This window comes from Portunus trituberculatus, chromosome 45 (genome assembly GCF_017591435.1).
Source record: "Portunus trituberculatus isolate SZX2019 chromosome 45, ASM1759143v1, whole genome shotgun sequence".
NCBI lineage: Eukaryota > Metazoa > Arthropoda > Malacostraca > Decapoda > Portunidae > Portunus > Portunus trituberculatus.
Genome location: NC_059299.1, coordinates 8,127,113 through 8,139,979, shown reverse-complemented (window position 1 = coordinate 8,139,979; position 12,867 = coordinate 8,127,113). Strand labels below are relative to the sequence as shown.

The window sequence follows — 12,867 nt, the reverse complement described above, 5'->3', positions numbered from 1 at the left end:
GAAGAGAAAAATAAAGAAAAGGTAAAAGAAAGAAATACTGTTAAAAAGGGAAGGAAGGAAACGATATAAAAGAAATAGGCTGACTGTTAGATAAATAAATAGATAGAAAAATAAGGATAAAGAGAAAAAAACAAAGAAAAAGAGGAAGGAAGGAAGGAAAAGGAAGGGAAATGAAAAGATAACTTGATAGATACACGAAAAAGAAAGGGAAAAAAGGACAAAGTAGGAAAGAAAACAAGAAGGAAGTGAAAAGTTTGGAAATGCGTGAGGTGGCGCAGTGAATGAGTTTACAGAAAGGAAAGGAAGTGAAAAGTAGTGCAAGAAGTGAAGGAAAGAATGAATAAACAGTGGATAAAGGGAAGAATAAAGACGAGATATAGAAAACGATAGCAAAGTTCACGGAATTAAGTAGCTTGAGAAGGAGAGAAGGAATAAAAAGAAAAAAAAAGTTAGGAAGGATGGCCAATACAAAGAATAATTAAAAAAAAACAAATGAACAGAAAACAACAAAAGTAACATTGTTCTTTAAACTACGTAACTGACAACAAAGAAAAAATAAAGAGCCGAATGAAAAAAAAAAAGATTGAAAAACTGCGAAAAAAAAAATCCAGATGTGGTGAATATTAACTAGTTTACTACACACACACACACACACACACACACACACACACACACACACACACACACACCCACTCACCCCCGTACACACTCACCACTGTCCATACACACACTGAGTCACTGACGGCAATCTTCAACCTCGCCTCTCTCGCATGCGCAGTGTGATTCCTATGCTTATCAGGGCTGAGGAGGGAAAAGCATGTATCCCGCTCCCTTCCCCCACCGGACCCTCTCTCTCTCTCTTTCTCTCTCTCTCTCTCTCTGGACACAAACCTTTCCTCTAGTGTTGTGTAAGAAAGTTCAAGATTTCATTGTCACCTCACCATTAACCACCGTCGTACATCTCGTGTTTAAGTTTAATCCTTTAAACTAAATATATAACATTTTATGTATAAGTAACTTGCCAAGCGCCAGCATAATTAGTGAACTATTAGTAATTAAATGTACCAATATTTTAGTAGCCTATCAAAACCTTTAACAGTAAAACTTAGATTACGTGCACAGAGAAAGCTGGTTTTCTCGAGCGAGTAACCAGCGCCGATAGACGCCAACCCATCACCAGCGCCAAGAATGACATAATAGTGCACAGAGAAGTTTCGAGTGTGTCGGCGCAGGACCGCTCTTACCTGCATTCTCGCGCGAGTAGACCTCTGGCAAGATGGTCATTGAATTACTTATCAGCAAATGTAGTAGCTATGGATGTGAGTATTTCAACTAGTTCTCGTTTTTCCTCCTCTTTGCGTATTGTCGTTCCAGGACATTGAAAATATGATATTCTTGATACTGGATTATTTTGCAATTTATTTCATGTATTCTTTCTTTTTCTTGTTCAGCGCTCTCGAACAATATTTGCTCTATCAAACAATGAGCTTGACTTGTTTGTAATACAGCTGATGACTCACGACTGATTAATTTACTAGCCCTTAGCGTCATACAATGGAAATTATGGTGACAAAATACAAGTTTTACAGCAAATAGTTAAACACACACACGCACGCACGCACGCACGCACGGACGCACGCACGCGCGCGCACACACACACACACACACACACACACACACACACACACACACACACACAGCCCGGTAGCTCAGTGGTTAGAGCGCTGGCTTCACAAGCCAGAGGACCGGGGTTCGATTCCCCGGCCAGGTGGAGATATTTGGGTGTATCTCCTTTCACGTGTAGGTGCTGTTCACCTAGCAGTAAGTAGGTACGGGATGTAAATCGAGGAGTTGTGACCTTGTTGTCCCGGTGTGTGGTGTGTGCCTGGTCTCAGGCCTATCCGAAGATCGGAAATAATGAGCTCTGAGCTCGTTCCGTAGGGTAACGTCTGGCTGTCTCGTCAGAGACTGCAGCAGATCAAACAGTGAAACACACACACACACACACACACACACACACACACACACACACACAAACAGCAACAACAAACAATTAATTCGTCACAAGGTGATAAACTTGCTCTACCATGTCCCTCTCCGCGCTGGTCGGAGCAAATTAGTCCTTTATGCAACTAAGTACTGAATATCTACTAACATACATACATACATAGATCTTGGCTCACCGTTCACCAATGATGGCTGCGTGTAAAGTAAAGTAAATAAGGTTTATTGTTATTTCATATACATAACATTATGAGAAAAAAAAAAATCCATAGGAAGTGTCAGTCGAGGTGTGGCACAGAATATACATAGTACTGACCCAGTGTGGTATGAGTGGACGCTCAGCAGTATGTGGAACAAGGAGTAGAAGTGCAATAGAAGAGTCAGGAGGAGGTTACTGATGGAGGGGACATCGTGCGGCTGCGGTAGTGAACATTACAACCCGTTAGCCAGATATTGGCAGTCACACAGCCTCGCCTTGCTGGGTGAGAAGCAAACAATCTCATTACGTCGCTCAGGATGTGTTACCTGGTATTTGCTTGCCGCTACCGCCGCCTTCACCTCCACCTCCATTTCTACTATTTTCTTACTCCTCCTACTCAACCTCCTATCTACACTTTAAATAATGCAATAGCAACAACAATAACAACGACAACAATAGAAACAAGCAATGACAGGCCAGACCCATCTCCGCTCCCCAGCTTCACGCCATACACACACGCACGCGCACACGCACACGCACACACGTCACACACACACACACACACACACACACACACACACACACACACACACACACACACACACACACACACACACACACACACACACACACACACACACACACACACACACACACACACACACACACACACACACACACACACACACACACACACACACTTGTCTCCCAATACTGTCACTTATCTATGCACACATCATCCCAGTAGTGTGCTTGTTACATTTGGGAACGATGCTTACGGATAATAAACATTGGCGAGGAGACATACTGGAGGGCAGGAGGGTGTCGCTTTGATGACATCATTCATACATAAACAATTTTCACAGTTGTTTCATTACCATCGGTGAAAAATTGACCCATTCTGTTCTTACAGGAATAAAAACACTTTACCGTGTTCACCTATATCCGCCATTGTGTCGTCTTGAGACTCCTCGCTCGGCCGCTGGTTCAAATACTTTTTCCCTTCATTTCCTAACTCCATTATTCGGTGTCTGTATTCTGTTTTTAGGATTTTTATAATCATTTAGTTGCTTTTGAAGTATTTCCCGAGCCTTCAATTGGTAAATATCTGGCGTTTAGTGATGATCTATAACGTGGGCATGTGCTCTTTCAACGTTCAAAAATTCCATCTTAGTATTTAAAGCTTTTTCCTTTCAACCTATAACTAAACCTTTATGGTATTAAAGAATCGTCTATGCTCTTTTAAGTGTGTCGCTGACCCAATGAGTCAAATATATGGACTTTGAAATGGTGTCTAGTTCTGTTAGAGGTAAATTTTATAATTGTTCTTTTATTTGTTTACGTTTCAGGTTCACCGTCTGGCTTGTCTTAGAATGCCTTAAAAGATAGTTCAGACTCTGTAAAGTATGTGAAAATACTCGCTAAGTAAAAATGGTCGGATTTTACAAGAGTTTAGATTTTAATGTTATTTTTTACTTTTACATTCTTTCATACGTGCATTTATAGTTCTAGTCGACTGTTGGATGCCTCTGAAGATGGCTCATATTGCCTAATATTTTTTGATACACGTATAAAATCGAAATAACTGGATGTTTAAGTAATTTCACCAGTGATTTTTTTTTTATACTTTAATTACACTTAAATTTAGACATTTCTTAATACTAGTTAGGCTGGAGATGTTTTACTACTGTGAAAATTCATTAAAGCATCTATCAAGTCATAAAATAGCAGGCATTCGGCCTTGACTTGTTTTTTTTCTATAAGTCAATTTTGAAATTAGTTCCGTTACGTACGTAAATCACCAATCGTCAGCAGCCCACCAGCCCGGCTGGCCAGGGGATGTGAGAGAGAGAGAGAGAGAGAGAGAGAGAGAGAGAGAGAGAGCAGGGCTGGCTCAGCTGCCGCCTTCTAGCTGTGTTTAACTTATATTTGGCACACTTTGCATTGTCTTTCCGCCAATAGTATTACTAAATGGAGCCACATGATTGTGCTTGGCTATCAGATGCTCAGATGCAACTGCAATTCGCAGGTTTTGGTGCGAGGAAGGCTTAAGTGAGGCAGAATGTTCGTGGTGGTGGCGGTCTCCACCTCTTACTAGCGTAGCTTGACCGTCCTTACTGAGGTGACAGGGAATTATCACAACTTCACAAGGAACACCACCATCAAAAACATCGCCTATTACAACAAAACACTGCGCAAATTCCCTTAGCTAGACAAGTGTTGTGTGGGAGGGTGGGTTACTTACCAATATTTCAGTATTGTTGGCCTTCATTAGCAGCAGCTCCTGGCCCTCCCAGCCAAGCACCAAGCAATTATGCTATACACTAAAACAAAATAAAAAATAACAAGGCATAAGTATGTCCAATTGAATTATTGGTCATTAACAATGTAACTCTCAATGTATCCACTTGCATATCAAAAAGTTTAAGAAGGAAAACAGATAAACGGTACATAGAGGAGGTAATAGCAGAAATACTCGTTAAAGAGTGGAGGAAGAAAGAGAGAGAGAGAGAGAGAGAGAGAGAGAGAGAGAGAGAGAGAGAGAGAGAGAGAGAGAGCACGATGAAGATGAGGAGGAGGAGAAAGGAATAATGGCAGAGAGGAAGGAGCGAGGCAATTTATATATCAAAGAAATACTAATTAAGTCATGCCAAAACTAAATGATAAGCATGTATGTATGTACCTTTATCATTACATTTGCGTTTTTTTTTTTTTTTTTACATTTTTGTACTCTGGTAATTTCTTATTCTTCTTATTCATCAAGTTATTAAAAGGAGTAGTATCTTTTCATAGTTCCATATATTACGCTGAATAAAGGATAATCTAATTCTAATATCTCCGGCTCGTTTCCCGTTATCGCCATTCTCTAACAGCTAGTTAAAGCCGAGCGCACGCACACACAGCTCACTCTCCATGGATTATCTCCCCTCTCCCTGGCTCATCTCTCACTCACAGCCACCAACACTGATAGAACACTCGAAATACTGCCAAATTAATTCAAAACAAAAAAATCTTGCTCCTTCCAACGAAAACACACATTCTCTCTCTCTCTCTCTCTCTCTCTCTCTCTCTCTCTCTCTCTCTCTCTCTCTCTCTCTCTCTCTCTCATAAAACATGTTTCTTAAATCTCACTCGCTATTCCTATACTGTCTCTCAGCCTCACCTCTCACTCCCAACCAGACAAAAAAAAAAAAAAAAAAGTAGTAGTAGTAGTAGTAGTAGTAGTAGTAGTAGTAGTAGTAGTAGTAGTAGTAGTAGTAGTAGTAGTAGTAGTAGTAGTAGTAGTAGACAATATAGGAATCTTTCCAGAAGCTAATGTGTTATTTTGTATATGGTGAAAAACAATAGCAGCAGCAGCAGCAGCAGCAGCAGCAACAACAACAACAACAACAACAACAACAACAACAACAACAACACACACACACATGGGGCGTGCCACATTTTCTACGTCACATTTCCTACGGGACACATCTACAAATTTAGCAGTTTTTAGAGTAGTGACATACTGCCTACAGGGATCCTGCAGGGATGCAGCACATCTACACACTGTATGTAGGTGTAGGGAATGTGTTGGGTACTAAGTTGCTATGTAGGAAAGGTGCAGGATACGTCTTATTTTTGTGTAGGAAATATGACCACCTATGTGTAGGACATGTGGCAGTACTTCATTATTGTAGATTTGCAGGAAAAAGTGACTCCTACAGTTATATTGTCATATCTCTTACAAACATTATTTAAGATCATAGGCAAGAAGAATATTGATATACATGATAAAACTAGAAACTGGAAAACACATTAATTAAAATGGAACTTTTTATTTCTGAGTGAAATTGCCAAAACATCTTACAAAGGCAGGGTTGCTGTCACCTGCTGCTGACACAAGGATTTTTATGCAATTTGCACAGGAGTAAAGCCATGCTTGGTCCAGTGGCAATGGTACAAGAAATGCCATCATATGTGACTGGTCAAGGTTGTCAGGAGTGTAGTGAGCCAGAAATACCAAACACAGAGGCTCCCTGGTTGAGAGGTGACCCTACAATGTGTTGAAAGTGTGACAGTAGAGATTATTGTGTGTAGGAGATATAATATATCCTTGTAGGAGATGTGATAGAACAGATTTCTGAGTGTAAGAAATGTCACAACTCTAAAGCAGCTAAAGTTGTTGGAAATGTACTCTGTAGGGTACTCAGTTTTTTTTTAATGAAATTTGCTGGATACTTATTTTGGTGTGTGAAATATGACCATCTGTGTGTAGGACATGTGACAGTACTCCAATTATTGTACAGTTGTAGAAGTGACTATGCCCCACACACACACACACACACACACACACACACACACACACACACACACACACACACACACACACACACACACACACACACACACAAATTACAAAGTTGCAAGTCTGGAAAAGGAAATCAAAGAGTCTGGGGAGAAAACTTTGGGCCTTGCTGAAATTATAGATCAACAGATCATAGAAGAGAAGATTGCTGAGAAAGTGGTGAAGGTTATTAAATCAAATGAGACATTGGTGAGGGAAACTGTAGACAAAAAGAGATGTGTGGTGATATTTGGTGTGGAGGAGGATAAGACACCGAGTAAAATGGAGAGAGAGAAAAACATAAAAAAGGTGATAAATAATATCATTAATGTGGTGCAGGAGGAGGAAAAGACCTAGTACAAGAAATAGAGGACTTCCATAGAATTGGAAAGTTCACAAGAGAAGGTATGAGGCCAATAAGAATCAAACTTAAGTCACAAAAGGATGTAGATGAATTGGTGGAGAAGTCATGGAGGCTAGCCCAGCAGGAAACAACAAGGAAGATTTGGTTGAGAAGAGATCTCGGTGAAAAGGAAAGAGAAATGTTAAATGAGTTGAGAAAGGAGGCTTTGAAAAAAATGAAGAGAGGACAGAAGAGGAGAAGAAAGAGTTTTTCTGGAGAATCTTGGATATGAGACTGAGGAAGTGGTTCATAACCCAGAAAAGTACAGCAAGAAAGGACTAAAGAAACTTACGTATGAGCGGAATGTAATGTATTCCAACATAAATGGAGTGATATCGGGATTTTAGAACTCAACGATTACTTGAGGGACAAGAACCCAGATATTGTGGGTCTTACTGAAACAAAACTGAGAGAGGAGAAGACCTGATGATGGTTGGAGAAGGAAATATAATGTTTGGAAAAGAAATAGAGTAGGTAAGATGGGAGGAGGAGTGATGTTGCTGGTTAAAAAGATATAAAGGTGGATCAAGTGAAAGAAGGTATGGGAAAGGCAGAAGTGCTAAAGATCAGAGCAGAAACTAATGAAGGAAAAAGAGGCACTACATAGTGGTGTACGTACCACCTAAGACAAATGCATGGTCAGTACAGGAATATGAAGAAATGATAAGTGATACAGGAACATGTCTGGAAGAAATGTTGGGTGGCTGTGAACGAACTATAATGATGGGAGATTTTAATTGTAAAGAGGTGTGTTGGGAGGACTGGTCAATGGAAGGATCAGAGACAACATGGGGAAATACACTATTGACACTGGCAATGGAAAATGTGTTAACTCAGTGGGTCAAAGAAGATACTAGGTTTGGAGGAGAGGGAGCATCGTCAAGACTGGACTTGGTCTTTAGTACAGAGCCAATGGTCATTGAGGAGATGAGGGTGGAGTGCCCTTTAGCAAAGAGTGATCATGCAGTTTTGGAGTTCAAGGTGATAGATGAAGAGAAATCTAGAAGAAATGAAGAATATAAAGTGGGAAGATGGAATTATGCCAAGACAGATTTTGGAAACCTAAAGAAATTCTTTCAAGAGACAAATTGGATGAAATTCAAGAGTGCTAAGGAGCAAATGAAAAGTGGAAGGAATTTATAAAAATATACAAAGAAGGTGAGAAAAATTTGTACCAATAAGACAACATAGAGAAGTTGGAAAGCAGGACTGGTTTAACGATAGATGTGAAAAGGCTAGAACAAGAAAAGAGGATGCATGGAAGAGGTGGAGAAGGAAAAGACGGATTAAGCAGTGGGAAAGTTACAAAAGAGCAAGAAATGAATATGTGTTGATTAGAAGAGAAGAAAGAAAGAAACAAGAAAAGGATATAATTGATAAATGTAAAGACCAACCAAGGCTTTTTTACAGACATGTGAACAACAACATCAAAAATAGAGAAAGTATTGAAAGTTTAGAAGTAAATGGAGTATGCAGTGAAGATCCCAGGAAATGGCAGAGGCTATGAATGGATGCTTTCGGAAGGTATTCACAAAGGAGACTGCTTTTGACAAACCACTGGTAATGGAACAGAAAGGGATTATGAAGGAGTTTCAAGTAACTGTGGAGGAGATCAAGAATATGATGGGGAGTTTAGAAGTGAGAAAAGCTGTGGGACCTGATGGGGTATCAGGATGGATTTTAAGAGAATGCAGGGAGCAACTGGCAGAAAAAGTTTGTGAAGTAATTGATGCCTCATTAAGGGAAGGTGTAGTGCCCCAAGACTGGAAAAGAGCTAACATTGTCCCAATCTATAAATCAGGTAACAAGAGAGACCCATTGAACTATAGACCAGTGTCACTTACAAGTGTGGTAGCTAAGATGTGTGAGAGGGTGGTGAAGAATAGATGGACAGACTTCTTGGAGAAAATGACATACTTTGTGAGTGTCAATTTGGTTTTAGAAAAGGGCGTTCATGCACGACAAACCTGATATGTTACTATTCGAGGGTGATAGATGTAATACAGGAAAGAGATGGTTGGGCTGATGGAATATATCTGGATTTAAAAAAGGCCTTTGATAAGGTACCACACCGGAGACTGATCTGGAAACTTGAAATGGTAGGAGGAGTGCATGGCAGTTTACTAAAATGGATGGAAGACTTTTGGTAGGAAGAGAAATGAGAACAATAATTAAGGACAGACCATCAGAATGGGGCTTGGTGGAGAGTGGAGTTCCACAGGGATCAGTGTTGGCACCAGTAATGTTTGCGGTCTACATAAATGACATGGTGGATGGGGTGTCCAGTTATGTGAGCCTATTTGCAGACGATGCAAAATTGTTAAGAAAAGTGAGATGTGACAAAGATTGCGAACTACTCCAGGAAGACTTGGACAGAATATGGAAATGGAGCTGTACATGGCAAATGGAGTTCAACACGACAAAATGCAAGAAAATAGAGTTTGGCAAGAGTGAAAGAAGAATCAGGAGTATGTACAAGATAGGAAATGAAGACATAAAACCAGTCATGAAGAAAAAGACCTTGGGGTGACAATTACCAATGACCTATCGCCAGAGAGACATATAAACAAAATAATTGGAGAAGTATTGAACTTATTGAGGAACATAAGAGTGGCGTTCGTATATTTAGATGAAGAAATGATGAAGAAAATAATTACTGCAATGATAAGACCGAGGCTTGAATATGCAACAATACAGTGGGCTCGAACTTAAAGAAACACATAAGGAAACTAGAGAAAGTACAGAGGGCTGCAACAAAATGGTGCCTGACTTAAGAGATTTGACTTATGAAGACAGACTGAAAAGAATGCAACTTCCGACCCTGGAAAACAGAAGAGAAAGGGGAGACCTGATAGCAATATACAGAGTGATGATTGGCATGGAAAAATGGATAGGGAAGATCTGTGTATGTGGAATGAAAGAATGTCGAGAGGGCATGGGAAAAACTAAAATGGCCACTTATAGGAGAGATGTGAAAAAATATAGCTTCCCTCATAGAAGGGTGGAAGCATGGAATAGTTTAGACGTGGAAGTGGTCAACGCAAGGAATATTCATGATTTTAAGAAAAAGCTGGACATTAATAGATATGGAGACGGGACAACACGAGCATAGCTCTTTTCCCGTATGTTACAATTAGGTAAATACAATTAGGTAAATACACACACACACACACACAGAAAAACAAGAAATGCATGTAATTACTGTTAGCTCAGTAGGTTAAGTTAGCTTACAATAGAAATTAAAAACAAAACACAAGAAATATAACAAATTGTAAGGAAAAATAAGGAAAATGAAGAATATACATAAAAAGATCTTGCAGCATTGATAACACCCTTACATGACAACACACTCAACTAACTCGCTCATATTAACACATTCCCATTATAAATCTCCACTCACACACCACTCATGTATATTCTAATTATCCGAGAGTAACTGTAGTACCTTAAAATATACCTAACTACCCCTAGAATTGAGAAAATAGAAATATGGAAACTTTTACCTCGTTCCTTGCATCTCCTCACCATCTTGTCTTCTCTCTCTCTCTCTCTCTCTCTCTCTCTCTAATTCTATGAGGATATTAAAAATTAATCTCACTTATAAATACTAAATAAGTTTTCTAGGCATAACTAAATTAACTAACATAAACAAATAAATAAATAGCATGACTAAAAAAAAATAAACAGGTAAACTTACTCGTAAATACCACATAAGAAGAAATTTTCTAATAAACTATCACAGGTAAAAAAAAGTTAAAAAGCGAAAAACTGTTGAATCACTACTGGGTTTTAATGAATTGATGAATTTTATCTATTTGGTCTTCTGTTATAGGCTTCAGACATAATGTGTTTTAAAGCACACAGACTCACAGTGTGTTCATGACTACTACAGCTACTCACAATAACCTTGTGTCGGTAGCATGTATCCATGATATGGCACACGTATACTGTACATTAATAATAAGGTGTTTAAAAGGATATTTCTTGTTGCAGATGCAACCACTACTGAAAAAACTTCTTGTAAGAGGTATTACCACCTGAAGAGAAACTCACCATGCATCAATCCTGCCAACAGTGTCTGCTGCAGTTTTACCCTGCACTGGAAGACTGGATACCACCTGCTTCATTTCACCTCACCTTCCATGAAAGGAGACACTTCTATCTTGCACCTCAAGCCACTCTTTCTCATCATTGTACACTGCCACACTTGTCATGTTATCCCACGTCCTGTGCTCTGCTGTATAATACATTAATTTATGAATATTGGTTACTTTATAGATAAATTATAAGATTATTCTTGTTTTTCATAGACTTTATTTTTTAAAGGAATACTCAAGCAAGCTTGGGTAACAACTCTGAAACTGCAACAATATTAACCTTTTTAGGCACTTTGAAAAATAAAATAACAGTAATTTTAGAAAACCAGGGTGATATAAAAAAAAAAAAAAAATTAACTTGTCCAAGAGAGAGAGAGAGAGAGAGAGAGAGAGAGAGAGAGAGAGAGAGAGAGAGAGAGAGAGAGAGAGAGAGAGAGAGAAAGGTTGTTGGATTTCGCCCTATATGGAGTAATAAAATGCCACAAAGCAGATTAGCCAAATAAAAAACAACTGCACGGTTTAGTACAAAGTAAAGAATAGTCAGAAGAGTCTCTGAAGACAAGGCAAGAGATTATTATGGATTAGTCTGATTAATCAACTATTCATTTCATTGGCTCTGGAAAGTTTTGGAAGATTTTCAACTTCATGCAAATTTTTTTGGGGGGGATAGTTTTCATTACAAGTCTTGAGGGAATTCTTGAGTTTACAAAATTTGTAAAAAGAGTAGAGTGCAAACAACATCTAATCCTAAATTTTTGGCTTTTAATACATCACTGATAACAAGCAACTTCTGACATTGCAATCTCAGGTTGTTCTCTGTAATATATAAAGACCATAGCATCAAAGATACTTACCTTTAAAAATATATAACTTTATTTTTGAGTAAGTTATTGCAATCAAAGTTCCAGTAAGTTGAGAATCCAGCAACATGACTTTCAGTGGACATTGCCAGATGTGACAGCACATGTTATTCTATGTAGAAAATGTTCTATGTACACATACATTTTGGAGCTTTGGGAAGCCATAGTATGAAATTCAAGTGTGGCTTGACAGTGGTGTAGCTACTGTGTTTTCCTGCCTGGGGCAACCCACAGCCTTAAGTTTTTCCAACCTTCCCAAAAGTAATACAATATTGCAATGCACATTAATATATATATATATATATATATATATATATATATATATATATATATATATATATATATATATATATATATATATATATATATATATATATATATATATATATATATATATATATATATATATATATATATATATATATATATATATATAAATATATGCAGACCAAGTAAGCTACTTTTAATCGAATAAAGATGCATCTAGACCAGTGTGTATCAAGAATATGAGCCCGAGCCTAATTATGAATAGCACACACGGGCCTAATAACGTAAAACTGACAACTGTGAGAACCAAAAATGTCACCCCCAATAAGTGGTGCCCTGGGCAGATCATCCCCTCTTCCTGCTTTAGCTGCAACACTGTGGCCTGGTGACACATAAAATGGCAGGGCCAGGCAGGTGTCCATGGCAAAAATAAAAAAAAATAGTGGATAATTCAGTTAATATTTCTACAAGTTTTAGCACTTTACAGTATCCCATGATGAGATGAGTGACAGCAATACACCGTCCAGGCAGGGAGTGAGAAGAAATTAAGTTTGCAGGACATCAGCTCATTGTTAGTCAGATTACAGTTTCCCTTTGAGACTGTGATAATGAATATGTTTGGATTGTATTGCATAACTAAAGTAATGAGGAGTGTGTGGAAAAGGTGTTTCTCTGCCTGGCCGTGCCTTTTTGTGTCACCTGACCACACTTGA

General features: G+C 38.6%; 1 long non-coding RNA gene across 1 annotated transcript in view; it reads left to right on the top strand.

Moving 5' to 3' along the window:
* Positions 1–11,363, top strand: part of LOC123519448 — a 15,725-nt gene extending 4,362 nt beyond the window's left edge. The window contains exon 2 of the long non-coding RNA XR_006679013.1: positions 10,924–11,363. This is a non-coding gene — a long non-coding RNA (uncharacterized LOC123519448). The remainder of the gene's footprint in view (positions 1–10,923) is intronic.
* Positions 11,364–12,867: the final 1,504 nt, after the last annotated feature.